Here is a 14,136-nt window from a genome sequence, read left to right on the forward strand (position 1 = left end):
GAAACACATTCTCTGCCCTCAAGGAGCTTTCAGCCTAATGTGTGATATATACATTTATTCTTTATCTTCTATTTATTTATAATACCAAGTTGGTACTTTCTAGAAATAATTGTCTTAAATACATGTCTCAATCACTTGGGCTGGCCTCTGGATCCATCACTGGAGGGAGGCTACTGAACCATGTTCAGGTAGCCACAAGGGCAATCCTAGACAAGTCCCCAAATTTGCAACTACCCAGTGGGTTCACCTTGCCTGCTGCCTAGACAGCCGATTTATCAAGATAGGGGAATTGCAATAAAGAAAGAGTAATTCACACAGAGCTGATTGTGTGGGAAACTGAAGTTTTATTATTACTCAATCGGTCTCCAAACATGGTTTTTATTTCTATTTTTTTGACACAGGGTCTCATTCTGTGGCCCAGGCTGGAGTGCAGGAGGGCAATCACAGCTCACTGCAGTATCAAACTCCTGGACTCAAGTGATCCTCCCACCTCAGCATCCTGAGTAGTAGTGACTACAGCCATGTGCCACCATATCTGGCTAACGTTTTTTATTTTTTTGTAGAGAGAGGCTCTTGCTATATTGCCTAGGTTGGTCTTATACTCCTGGGCTCAAATGATCCTCCTGTCTTGGCCTCCCAAAGTGCTGGGATTACAGGCATGAGCCACTGCACCCAACTTCTGCTAATATGGTTTGAATATATATCCTGTGTGCTGACTTCCAAGTCTGTATAGCAACCCTGACCTTTCCCATATTTATACTCATTTAACTAACTGGATACAAATTCCTGAGTATTGTCAATGTTTTGGCATTTCATACTATGAAAATAAAAATTCACTTTTGTTGACAAAACTTTACATTTTGTAACCATATAAACTGGCATTATGTAGAATTTTTTTACGTCATTACAGAGATATCTTCCTTATAATATTTTTTGAATTTGTTCAATTTAATTAGCTATGCATATTTAAAAGGGAAGAAAATTAGATACTTACATGTGTGAGAAATTAAATAAATATATAACTAAGCTGGATATATTAGATTTAAATCAATTTATCAAGATAAAGGAAAAAATAATTTAATTCAAGCTAATATTGAGACATGTATTTAAAAGAATTATTTTTAGAAAGTACCAACTTGGTATTATACCAAACACACCTGAAACTAAAATTCATGCAATATGAGTACTCCATATTATCATCATTACAAAAGCAACTTAGTGTTTTTTCTTTAAATTAAACTCCAGTGATGGATCCAGAGGCCAGCCCAAGTGATTGAGACATGTATTTAAGATAATTATTTCTAGAAAGTACCAACTTGGTATTATACCAGACACACCTGAAACTACAATTAGTACAATGTGAATACTTCATATTATCATTATTACAAAGCAACTTAGTCTTTTCTCTTTAAATTCAAAGTTGAATAAATAGAAGATAGAGAATAAATGTATATATCACACATTAGGCTGAAAGCTCCTTGAGGGCAGAGAATGTGTTTCAGATAGTGTTATGTGTTGAATTGTGTCCTCCCAACTCTACATGTTGAAGTCCTAACTCCCAGTACCTCACAATGTGACCTCACTTAAAGAGGGGTTTTACAGAGGTTCTAGAGTTAAAATAAGGCATTCAGGGTGGTACCTAATCCAATATGACTGGGGTATTTATAAAAAGAGGAAATTTAGACATGGGGGTACACAGAGAGAAGATGATGTGAAGAGCCATAGGGAAAAGAGGATCATCTTTAAGTCTAGGAGAGAGGCCTGGAACTTATTCCCTCACAGCCCTCAGAAGGAGCCAACCCTGCTGACACCTTGATTTTAAACGTCTATCTTTCACAACTGTGAAACAATAAATTCCGTTGCTTAAGCTGCCTAGATTGTGTTTACTTGTTACAGCAACCCTAGCAAACTAATACGGATGGCATTTAAGGGGGATACTCAGCTGTTTGATGTTTCAATTAGAGAAGCATGCTCTTGGCCACCTAAAATATATGGAAACATCCCCAATCCCCACTGAAAGAGACTCCAGTGGAGGATGAGCTGATCACAAAATGGGCTATTTGGCTTTGGGTTGCCTTGAAATGAAATGCATGGTAGAAGTGCTGCACTATTTTCTCCCATACTATTTCCCTCCTTTTGGGGGATCCAGGATCCAACATAAAATGGCACCCTTAATTTTGGGGATCTGTCTTTGCCTTCCAGCTGTACCTGCTTATTGGACCCTAGGAACTACATGCTTTCCTCACCCTGTTCCTCCAAGGGCTCCACCCTGAAGCCAGTAATTCAATTAAGAAACTACTAAATGGGCTAGGTGCGGTGACTTACACCTGTAATCCCAGCACTTTGGGAGGCCAAGGCAGATGGATCACCTGAGGTCAGGAGCTCAAGACCAGCCTGACCAACATGGAGAAACCCTGTCTCTACTAAAAATACAAAATTAGACAGGCATGGTGGCACATGCCTGTAATCCCAGCTACTCAGGAGACTGATACAGGAGAATCACTTGAACCCGGGAGGCAGAAGTTGTGGTGAGCCAAGACTGCACCTTTGCACTCCAGCCTGAACAGCAAGAGTGAAACTCAGTCTCAAAAAAAAAAAAAAGAAAGAAAGAAACTGGTAAATGAAAAATCTTACAAGTGCTGAATCTCTCTCTTTCTGTCTATGTATTTACATGTGTTATGTGTGACGTAGTAATCTTTTGGAAAAAGTTTTAAAGATTATTGACAAAATGAAAATGTCTTCCAAATGTAGACATTTGGTCTAAATTAAGGTCAGATATCAGATTTGCTAGGTGCTTTAAGGTCATAAACTGCTTCTTTGACTTTTGAAATGGTTTCATTTACCTACTTTAGAGCATTAGATTCTAGATGAGACCTGAGGACATGTGGAGTTAGCCATGCCCCCTGGCTATGCTGGAAAGGGACAAACCTTATCTTCATTTCTGTCTGACATCCTAGGCTCCACACCTAGAACATAATTAAAATAGCTTACTTATCAGGTTTTCCCAAAAAATAAAAGTTGCCAAAAGTTAACATTGTAATATATAATTGAGACCACTAGAGAGATAGTTTTACATACAAGGTGCATAAGGAAAGTAGAATGTCTTTTTGGTAAAAGATTACAAGAAGGCATGGGAATATGGCTTTTGTTAAAATGTAATTTTGTCTGGTACAGAGGGTTTTAAAGATTGTCTTAAACTAAAAGAGTAATGGGACAAAACTGAAGGTTTAAGCAAGGTGAAAAGGGATTGTGAAGGGTTGGTCTTGGAAAGAAAGTTTGGTGGATATGAGCAATTAAGCTAAGATTTAAAGGGGATTATTTAAATTTTTTCGTAGATTGAACATTAAAGTAAAAGCACATTAATGCAGGGCCAGAATCTGGGCCCATGTGTCTGAATAACAGGGTTTTCTTAGAAAATTGATCTACTGTTTAACAGAAATTTGTAAAGGGTTCTAAAAACTTTATGAAAATCTTACCTTACAGTCAAACTAATTTTTTTTTTTTTTTTTTAAATGGAGTCTCACTCTGTCACCAGGCTGGAGTGCAGTGTCATGATCTTGGCTCACTTCAACCTTTGCCTCCTGAGTTCAAGCAATTTTCCTGCCTCAGCCTCCCAAGTAGCTGGAATTACAGCCATGCACCACCATGCCCAGCTAATTTTGTATCTTTAGTAGAGATGGAGTTTCTCCATGTTGGTCAGGTTGGACTGGAACTCCCAACCTCAGATGATCCACCCACCTTGGCCTCCCAAAGTGCTGGGATTACAGGTGTGAGCCACTGCGCCCAGAGGTCAAACTAATTAAAACTGCATAGAGTTACAAGATTTTATTTAGAAACTAGTTTTAGCATTAAAGATGCACTAAAGCAAACACAAAATTTGTTTTTTCTTTTGAAAAAGATTTTTATGTAATATTAAAAGATAATGAAAGGTTTTTGTTTGCCCCTTTGGGTAAATGGCAGAGGAAAAAAGAGGAGGAGAGAGAAGAGACACATTTAGTTGACCTCATTCTGTCTTCATTGGGTCTTGTTTGGAAAGCTAAGTCTCTTCTATCAGAGTAAAGGTTTTTGCCTTTTAAAAATTTTTTTTGGAGTTACCACTTTGGATAAATGAATAACCTGTTATTCTATTTTGTGATAGTCAGTGTTGTAAACCTTCGATAGTTGACAGATTTTCTAAAATCAAATTATAAAGTGTGTCATTTTCTGACCTAATTAATCCTTTAGACATTAGGTCCCCAGAAGTTCAAAAATGATATGTTTGGCTTATTTGGTATAAAAATCGTACAGGAAGCATTGTCAAATATGAAATGGTGTTTGGCTTTCTTTGGACTGTATTTGTATAAATATGTTATTAGAATGTGTTCCAAAATTATGGGAAACTTCTATAATTTTTATATAATTTAGTATATGTTATTAACAGCTATAGTTATGTAAATTTGTTGTATGTCACAGAAGTAACCAAAATTCCTAGTCAATTGTAGCTTTAATAGTGACTGTCCTAAAACTTTTGTCATCCACAGACATTTGCTTTAGTCCTTTTCAAAAGGTAGTTTATTATCAGATATAGGACCCTAAGTGCAGGTCTCTGATAACTTTAAAAATTATGCTATTGGAATAGAGGAAATAAATGGAAATTCTAGGACTGTCATGGAGAGCTGATGTTTTAAACATTGCTAATCCTTTTGTTTTCAGAGTCAAGAGAACTTATTTCTTTTGACCTATTTGCAACTTTTAACAAGTGAGTAAAGTGTACTCCTGGGAACAAAATTTGGAGCATATCGCTTTCTCTCTATCTGATTTTTCCAGGATTTAGAAACTATCTGTGAGTATTGTCAACTTATGGCAGTATAATTATTTGCATAAGTGCAATAAGAATCTGTCTTCTTTACTTACAGGACACAATTGGAGAAACTGGTTATTTTAGTAAGCCTTTCACTAAAATGTTATTCATTCTTTAAAGAATCAAAGTGGACTTATAGAGCCAACAAAAGCCCCTCAGGAAAACTGGCCTCATGCCTTGTCTACGTAGTCCCTGTACAGGGTTCCTGACCTGCGATAAGTGAAGAACATCACTTTCTGATAGGCCCAGAAGGCCCAGGTTATCTTGGGACCTTAAAGTGAGGAGTTCACAGGCATTTGCAGGCATAGATAAGTCTGTAGCTGGGCTTCAAGGTTTTAAAAAGTACTTTTTTTTTTTTCTTTTTGGTCAGGCATGGTGGCTTTTGCTTGTAATCCTGGCACTTTGGGATTAGTAGCTGGGCTGAGGTGGGTGGATCACCTGAGGTCAGGAGATCGAGACCAGCCTGACCAATATGGTGAAACCCCATCTCTACTAAAAAAAAAATACAAAAATTAACCTGGCTTGGTGGTGCACACCTGTAATCCCAGCTACTCAGGAGGCTGAGACAGGAGAATTGCTTGAAACTGGGAGGTGGAGGTTGCAGTGAGCTGAGATCATGCCACTGCACTGCAGCCTGGTTGACAGAAAAAGACTCCATCTCAAAAAAAAAAAAAAGTACAACCTAAGATTCTTTATAGAACAAAGTTTCAGCAAAACCAATATTAATAAGAGCCTATGTGAGGCCGGGCGCGGTGGCTCAAGCCTGTAATCCCAGCACTTTGGGAGGCCGAGACGGGCGGATCACAAGGTCAGGAGATCCAGACCATCCTGGCTAACATGGTGAAACCCCATCTCTACTAAAAAATACAAAAAACTAGCCGGGCGAGGTGGCGGTGCCTGTAGTCCCAGCTACTCGGGAGGCTGAGGCAGGAGAATGGCGGGAACCCGGGAGGCGGAGCTTGCAGTGAGCTGAGATCCGGCCACTGCACTCCAGCCTGGGCGACAGAGCGAGACTCCATTTCAAAAAAAAAATAAGAGCCTATGTGAAAAATAATTATTCTTGCTGCACTTTATGCAAATAATCAGGCCAAGTATAAGACTGAAGTTTGGTTTGCAAATGAATCAATCCTATCATGACTTGTTTTTAATAAAAACGAGGACTGGCCGGCGCGGTGGCTCAAGCCTGTAATCCCAGCACTTTGGGAGGCCGAGACGGGCGGATCACAAGGTCAGGAGATCCAGACCATCCTGGCTAACATGGTGAAACCCCATCTCTACTAAAAAATACAAAAAACTAGCCGGGCGAGGTGGCGGCGCCTGTAGTCCCAGCTACTCGGGAGGCTGAGGCAGGAGAATGGCGGGAACCCGGGAGGCGGAGCTTGCAGTGAGCTGAGATCCGGCCACTGCACTCCAGCCTGGGCGACAGAGCGAGACTCCGTTTCAAAAAAAAAATAAGAGCCTATGTGAAAAATAATTATTCTTGCTGCACTTTATGCAAATAATCAGGCCAAGTATAAGACTGAAGTTTGGTTTGCAAATGAATCAATCCTATCATGACTTGTTTTTAATAAAAACGAGGACTGGCCGGGCGCGGTGGCTCAAGCCTGTAATCCCAGCACTTTGGGAGGCCGAGACGGGCGGATCACGAGGTCAGGAGATCAAGACCATCCTGGCTAACACGGTGAAACCCCGTCTCTACAAAAAAATACAAAAAACTAGCCGGGCGAGGTGGCGGGCGCCTGTTAGTCCCAGCCACTCGGGAGGCTGAGGCAGGAGAATGGCGTAAACCCGGGAGGCGGAGCTTGCAGTGAGCTGGGATCGCGCCACTGCACTCCAGCCTGGGCGACAGAGCGAGACTCTGTCTCAAAAAAAAAACAAAACAAACAAACAAAAAAAACAACGAGGACTGGAGAGAGAAAAATTGTGCTTCAAAAAAAAAATTTATAATATACATTGTTAGCTATTCTTTTTTTTTCTTTTCTTTTCTTTTCTTTTCCTGCAGTTTGGAATAAATCCTAAATTCTTTGTGGGCTAAAAATCCCCAAACTAATGCTTTCAAATCTTTACTTTAAACCTGGAAACTCCACTCCTTACTCTCATACCCATTATTTATCCTATGGTATGCTCCTGCCTTAAATGTGGTCCTAAAACTGTTAATTAATAGTTTAATAACTATTAAAAATATTAACGTTTTTGCCATGCAAGCCTTGGAACCGCAGCCAGGCCTGTGTGAGTACGCTCAGACAGTTGCAAAGAGGTTCCACTCCTCTTACCTTGGGGTCAACGCCTACCATCACTATGCCCCGATCAGCAGGAAGAAGTTAGGGCAGTCTTTGCCCTTTTTTCATCTTCTTTAGCAAACACTTTGAGGTTAAAGTTTTATAAAACCCACAGGGTGGGTTTGAAATGGCCATTGCAAAATTATAACTTAGACAGTGAAAGAGACCTAATCTAACCAACTCCATCTTGCTTCTAATCTCCAAGCTGTCCTTGTTCATTCCTGGGCATAGGTGGAACTAACTTTGGGAGGAACTTAGTTTATAGTTTAAAATGAAGATGGTAACAGCCCTTTCCCAAAACAAACCCCTTTCTTGCCTAGGGACTAGACTGCCTTTGTAGGACTATGAAATTTAGCCACAAGATTGGAAGTTATTATTTAGGAGTCATGCAGCTGGAGGATACAAGACTCTGACCCTCCCTAAAGTGCTCCTAAGATCAGTGCTTGAGGTATTTTGCAGACCCTGCCATTGATGGATCAGCTGGCACCACCCAGATTAATACACTGGCTCATGTGATCTTCTGGCCCCCAACCAGGAACTGACTCCGTGCAAGAAGACAGCTTCACCTTCCTGTGATTTCATTTCTAACCTGACCAATCAGCACTCCTGGTTCACTGGCTTCCTGTCACACACCAAGTTGTCCTTAAAAACTCCGATCCTCGAATGCTCGGGAAGATGGATTTGAGTAATAATAACACTGGAATCCATAGTAATACGGTCTCCCTCCACCCAAAAAAAAATAAAATAAAAACCATGTTAGTGGTCCTCTGACATGAGGAGACAAAGAGAGAAAACCAGTGCCTGAAGACAGAAACAAATCATGATTAATGATTTGGAAGCAAAAGAGGAGGAGCCTATCAAGGAAAATAATAAAATTGTCCAGGGCTTATAGGCATATGTGGTTAGAATTAGAATAAATAATGGCAGGGAAGCCAACAGCAGAAAGGATAGAGCTCTGAGAAGTGCTTGTTCAACAATCAGAAATAAAGAGAGATTTGGTAAGATAAAGATTGACAAGACTCCAATGAATTTGGCAATTTTAATACACTTTCAATAAAGATCATTTCAGTCTTGAGGTGGGGAAAAGACAAAAGGCAAATGGCAGTGGGTTGAGCAGTAGGAGGGACACTTCATTTTCTAAGACGGGAGGAAAGAAAGTAAAGATTGAGTGCAGATGTTTATCACAATGGAAATATGCAAATGCAGGCACATGGAAATAATACAACAGCAGGACACCTAAGCTCAAGTGAAATAATTACAAGGAAAAACAATGCTTAAGAGATTTCTCAAACATCATCTTATACAATTGGACTAGCCATTGATGTCTAGGAAATGTCTGATATATCAACCTCAAATGCAGCTGTAAGTAAAACATTAATTTACTTTCTACTGTCATTAGTACAGAGTGCTGCAGTGATGGTCTCACAAGAATTTGGATATTGGGTAAATAAGATTGTCCTTGAAGAGGTAAACTATGTGCTTACATATAATCAATTTATAGGCAAAGTCACTCAAAACACAGAGTTCCTGCCAAGACAAGTAAGCAAGAGTTGACTATTCGTTATTGACTATATTAACACAGTTGATGAATGAATATATCCAGAAAAAGGAGAGGGAGATACTGATTGGCCATGGAAGTAGACTAAAAGAGGAATCACCAAGGTAAGCCCGACTAAGCACTAGGCATGTCCATTTGTCTTGCTGGCAAGGCTATTCCTGTTGAGAGAACTATGTAAGTCAGGTTTCTCTAGAAACAAAAGCAATAGGGGTGTGTATGTGTGTGTGTGTGTCTGTGTCTGTGTTGAGAGAGAGAAAGATTTATTGTGAGGCATTGGCCTACACAGTTGTGGGGGTTATTACCTCCAAAATCTGCAGGGTAGGGAAGCAGGCTAGAGATTCAGGGAAGAGTGGCAAGGAATAATTGGAGTCCAAAGGCAGTCTGCTACCAGAATTCTCTCTTCTTTGAGGTACCTCTGTCTTTTTCTTTTAAAGCCTGCAACTGATTGGAGGAGACTACCACCGATGTCCCCTTAAGGCCCAAGGGTTATCTTTGGTTAACCTGTGATGAATGCTACCTGGCCTGGGACTCACCCTTTAGGTCAGTGGGCTTCCCTCTGGCCCAGGGAAGGTCCAGAAATGCTGTCCAGAAGCCTAGGTCTAGATGCAAGGACCCCAAAAGCCTGCTTCTTACTCCTTTGTGGTTGAGCTGGTATCTAGGGTGCAAGACAAAGTCCACTTTACTTTTCCTTCTGCTTTTCTCAAACAGAATGAGTCTTCCACTGTAGCCACCACAGCTGGAAATGTGCTGGGTCACCACGGAAGCCAGCATGTCTCAGAGCCCAAGGCACATGGCATACTCCCTAGTTATCACTGCTGGTTATTCAGGGTGCAAGGGCTCTTTAGTCAGCAGGAGATGAATCCTGCCAGGACTGGGTCTTTCTTTTCAAGGCCTAAGATTCCCTTCTGGCTCAGGGTCTCATCTGGCAATGTCATCTAGGAGCTAGGGCTTATAATGGGGGCCTCGCAACTCTGCTCAGTGCCCTATTTTGCTATGACTGAGCTGGTGTCCAAAATACAAGACAAAGTCCTCTTTACTCTTCTTTCTCCTCTCCTCAAGCAGAAGAAAGGATTCACTTTCTTTGCTGAGAACTGTGCTACCTGGGATTGGGGGAGGAGAGATGCAAGCACTCCATTCGCCACCCTGACTGGTGTCCCAGTAGGTTGTATGCCCTCCTAGTCTGCTAGCTCCAAGTCTAGCTCAGCATTATGACCTGCCTAGGAACTGCAGTCCCAGTGACTCAGACTGCCCTTCACCTTTATTTAGAGTCCCAGAGCACTTCTGCCAACAGTGGCAGGGCTTGCTGAAACTAGATTCCAACTGCTGGGATGGGCAATTCCCCTCTGGCTAGGGCTGGTCTCAATGTCCCCTCCATAGGTAGGCTTTAGCTGAGTTCAGCCCAGTTTTGCTTTCCACTGTGGCAGGACAACACTGAATTCAATGTGCTTTCCCTCCCCCAAGAGCACAGATTCTCTCTCCTTGCCACGAAGCTACTGCCAGGAGACTGGGGAGGGGTGACATCAGTGATTGAAGACTGCTTTTCCTACCCCCTTCAGTGCCTCTTTCAGTGATATGAAGTTAAAACTAGGTATTGATTGCTCACCTGATTTTAGTTTTTTATGAAAGTGTTTTTTGTGTCGATAGTTGTCAAATTTGGTGTTCCTATTGGGAAAATGATCAGTGGAGGATTATATTCAGCCATTTTGCTCCACCCCTCCCTCTAGATTTATTTGAGCTTTCTTCATGGTTTCATTAAAGTTTTGTATCTTTGGCTGGAATACTATATGAACGTCATGTTGTTCTTAGCAGTATTTCTCATCAGGATGCACTTGATGACTATTTGTCACTCTAATATTATAAAATATATGCTTTATTGGTCTCCAACCCATACAACTACTAAAATCCTTAGAATTCCCAAAGTATTTTTGTATGCTAATGATTGACTGATGGTTGGCAGCTTCTAGGTAGCTTCAGGATGGGCACTGGTCACTACAAAAACCAAGGCAGGATTAGGAGGTTGAGACTTTCAGCCCAGCCTGCCCCCAATCTCTGAGGAGGGTAGAGGAAAGTTAAGTTGATCATTAATGGCCAATGATTTAACCAACTGTGCCTATATTACGAAGCTCCCATAAAAATCCAAAAGGACTGGGTTCCGAGAGCTTTCAGGTAGCCAAAACCATAAAGACTCCTGGAGGATGGCTCACCTGGGGAGGGCATCCACACCCCCTTCCCATGCCTCAGCCTATGCATCTCTTCATCTGTGTCCTTTGTAATATCTTTTATGGTGAACGGGTAAATGTAAATATTTCCCTGAGTTATGTGAGCTGCTCTAGCAAATTAATCAAACCTGAGGAGGCAGTTGCGAGACCCCAATTTATAGCCAATTGTCAGAAGCACAGGTAAAACAACCTAGGACTTGAGATTGGCATTTGAAGTGGGGAGTGGTAGGCTGTCTTGGAGACTGAGTCCTCAATCGTGGGATCTCCAGGGAGATACTGTCAGAAATGAATTGAATTGAATTAGAGGATATTCAGCTGGTGTCTGCTACAGAAATACTTGGTGTGGCAGGGAGAGGGGGAACCCACACATCTGGTCACAGAAATATTCCGTGTTGTTGTAGTGTGAGAGCAGAGAAAAACACGTTTGAGTTTTCCCCACTCAGTCCCATTATTGGTGATGTTAACTTTGATCACTCATTTAAGGTGCTGTCTGCCAGGTTTCTCTACTATAGAGTTACTAGTTTTCCTTTTATAATTAATTGAGAATTTGTGATTGGATAAGTTGAGACCATGTAAGTTTCCTGTTGTGTATGGGATAGTTTAGCATCCAACTGATTACCTGAATCAGTTGTCACCTAATAATAGACTTTTTACTTTCCATTGCAGAGAAATAATTGAAAGAGGCAACAGTCAGAGACTTCTTGAACTCATGGTATATCATCTGTCTCTGATAGACAGCTGAGCTGAGAACTCTAGGAACCATTCCCTGCAGACCAAAAATGAGAATTATGCTAGAGATTTTAAAGGAAGCAAATATTTCAAATTTGGAAGAACCTGCTTCTACTATGGGCTATTTGACCATTTGTGAGAAGAGGTTCACACACTAGTTTAAATCAATTCTTCAAATAGCTGAACTCAACCTGAAAAAAAAAAAAAAAACAACTCACATAAACCTCTGGCTAAGGAACATTCCTAAGACAAATCAAAGAGAACAGAAGACATACCAAGACCAAATGTTAGCTTAGGATGCTCTGAGCCTTAACACCTATCAAAATAGAAAAACAAGGTGACCACAGGTCTAAGGTCAGTATGATCCTGACCTAGAATGAGAAGAGGCCCATCTGTGTTTTGTGCTCATAAAGGAGGAGACCACCCCTGTCTTATGTCCAATTTCTGCCTCCAAAGAAGGAAGTAAAAACTAAAAGGCAGAAATGACATCCACAGGCAAACAGCCCGACCCTGCACCCTGGGCCTGGTTAAAGATCAACCCCCGACCTAACCGGTTATGTTATCTATAGATTCCAGACATTGTATGGAAAAGCATTGTGAAAATTTCTGTCCTATTCTGTTCCGTTCTGATTACCAGTGCATGCAGCCCCCAGTCACATACCCCCTGCTTGCTCAATCGATCATGACCCTCTCACGCAGACTCCCTTAGAGTTGTAAGCCCTTAAAAGGGACAGGAATTGCTCACTCAGGGAGCTCGGTTTTTGGAGACGTGAGTCTTGCTGAAGCTCCCATCCAAATAAAGCCCTTCCTTCTTTAACTCAGTGTCTGAGGGGTTTTGTCTGTGGATTGTCCTGCTATCTTTCTTGGTTCCCTGACCGGGAAGTGAGATGATTAACAGACAGTTGAGGCAGCCCCTTAGGTAGCTTAGGCCTGCCTGTGGAGCATCCCTGCAGGGGACTCTGGCCAGCTTGAGCAACATGGATCCTGAGAGTGCTCCTGGGTAGGCAATTGCCCCAGTGGAACGCCTCGCCAGAGCAATGCGTGGCAGGCCCCTGTGGAGGATCAACGCAATGGTTGAACACCAGGAAGGAAGTGGCATTTGGAGTCCAGACATCTGAAACTTGGTAAGGTTAGTCTTTGGAACTTGCCCACTCCATTTGAGTGGAAGCGTGGCCTGATCACCCATGACATGCCTGTAGCGGCACTTTGGTTTTTGTTTTTGACTTGACTTAGATTGCTTGATACTTTGGTTTTGGTTTTGACCTGGCTTGGATTTCTTGATACTCTGATTTTGGTTTTGATTCTGGTTAGGTGTAAACTGTAAAAGTGTGTGTGTGCCCTTTGTACCTGTTCTTTGTTTTGTGGTGTGCGTGTGCTGTGAGCATGATGTTTTGTCTTGAGGAAGCATGTGTCAGGCACAAAGTAAGCCCACCCCACTGGGAACTATGTTGAAAAATTTCAAGAAAGAATTTAAGGGAGATTACGGTGTTACTGTGACACCAGGAAAACTTAAAACTTTGTGTGAAATAGACTGGCCAGCATTAGAGGTGGGTTGGCCATCAGAAGGAAGCCTGGACAGGTACCTCATTTCAAAGGTATGGCACAAGGTAACTTGTAAGCCAGGGCACCCAGACCAATTCCCGTACATAGACACTTGGTTACAGCTGGTTTTAGTTGCCTCTGCCCCCGGCCCCACAGTTGTTGAAAGAACAGCAACATAAGTGACTGGTAGAGGCAAGGAAAGACCAGCAGAGAGAGAGAGAGGAAAGAGACAGAGAGGAAAAGAGGCAAAGAGAGAGAGGAAGAGACAGAGAGACAAAGAAGAAGTCAAGGAGAAAAAGAGAGAGAGGAAGAGACAGACAAAGAGGAAGTCAAGGAGAAAAAGAGAGAGAGACAGAGAGACAGAGACAGAGGCAAAAGGAAAGTCAAAAGAGAAAGAGACAGAAAGTCAAAGAAAGAAAAGAAAGAGAGAAATATACAAGTAGTTAAAAAAAAAAAGTGTACCCTATTCCTTTAAAAGCCAAGGTAAATTTAAAACCTATATTTGATAATTGAAGGTCTTCTCCATGACCCTACAACACTCCAATACATCCTTGTTGTAAGTGTAAACAAGGGCATAGCCCAAAAGCACTGAGGCCACTGACAACTTGTAGTCTTCCTATCAAAAATGTTTAACCCAGTAACCCACCGATGGCCCAAATGCATTCTATTTGTAGTGGCAACTGCTTTGCTAACAGAAGAAAGTATGAAAATAACTTTTAGAGGAAACCTCATTGTGTGTACACCTCACCAGTTCAGAAGTATCCTAAGGAAAAAAAAATAGATGATTTAACATTGACCACTGAGAATTCCCTTAACCCAGCAGGTTTTCTAACAGGGGATCTAAATCTTAATTACCATACAAAGATCCGACCAGACCTAGGAGGAACTCCCTTCAGGACAGGATGATAGATGGTTCCTCCCAGGTAATTGAAGGAAAAAAAAAAGCCATCTATACCAATTCTAAGTTAA

This window comes from Trachypithecus francoisi, unplaced genomic scaffold (genome assembly GCF_009764315.1).
Source record: "Trachypithecus francoisi isolate TF-2019V2 unplaced genomic scaffold, Tfra_2.0 Lachesis_group1, whole genome shotgun sequence".
Taxonomy (NCBI): domain Eukaryota; kingdom Metazoa; phylum Chordata; class Mammalia; order Primates; family Cercopithecidae; genus Trachypithecus; species Trachypithecus francoisi.